Here is a 1190-nt window from a genome sequence, read left to right on the forward strand (position 1 = left end):
CCTACTCTCCTTATTTGATATGCTTTGCAATACATGTAAAACCTTATCCAATATGGACTGCTGTTGAATGCCTATGTTTTAAATTAGATATGATACCCATGAATCAGATTATTTCACTCCTCTTTCATTCTCAACTCTAACGTTTTGAGATATAGTCATGCTTCTTTGTTTCTATGTTGTTGCTTCTAGCTCAAAACTATTCCACTCACTGTATTTTATGCATTCTCTATATATCATTCAATTTTGAAACTTGTGACTATTCATCGTTGTAAAGAATGATGATGTAATGTGTGATGAAGTTCTTTTTGCTTGTTTTTGTTGTTGTTGTATAATTAACCCATAAGGGGGATTAGTTTGTGTATCAGTCCATATAAGATGAAATCGCACTCCAGAAATTTAGAGAATGGGATTTAATACAGAGAATTAGGTATAAAAGCCCTTGGAAAGGCTTGATATATGAAATTAGGAAAGGTTTCTGTTGGCTCTCACATGCCTTTCTAGCTTCCATGGCATCAGGAATGGAAGGAGCTAAAAGAAACCACCTCCAATATTCGCTGGTTGGTGATCCACAGGAAAACACCCCAAGGCTGGTGGAAAAACTTCACATCTGCATAGTTCCCTACCATCGCCTGTTGTAGTCTCAACAGATCCTTCTATCTTCCTTATCACGCATGACTGTTTCTTGTTGGAGAAATCTAAACAAAAACGAGGATAGCAATAAAGTCTGGAAAATATATTTTCATACTGCACTTTCAATGACACAGGGAAGAATATAGAAGAGAGTGAAGATTAGAATTTATTTCCAAAAAACAATATTGAACACATCCGACTTAAACATTCATAATTTAATAAATATTATTTTAATGAAGTCCTCAGGTGGCTGGTCATTTTACATACTCTTGGTAAAACCTAAAACTCATCTCCCTGTGTCTGTGCCACTTACTGGACATGGTACATATTTCTGCCACTGAAGGTAGATAAAAAGTAGGATCTTGCAATTGTATTTTCCAATTTTCAAACATTTTTATCTCCTGGCACACATAAACTAATTACTAAAATTCTGTAGCAAACCACGAAATATATTTTTTGCTGATCTGACAAAGACTAAGTATAATTTTGATTCATTCGCAGCGGGCAGCTATTTTTGTGTGGGTCGTTATTTTTTAACTTGACAGTCTAAGGAAACAGAG

This window comes from Sturnira hondurensis, unplaced genomic scaffold (genome assembly GCF_014824575.4).
Source record: "Sturnira hondurensis isolate 20B ecotype Veracruz unplaced genomic scaffold, ASM1482457v3 Scaffold0020489, whole genome shotgun sequence".
Taxonomy (NCBI): Eukaryota; Metazoa; Chordata; class Mammalia; order Chiroptera; family Phyllostomidae; genus Sturnira; species Sturnira hondurensis.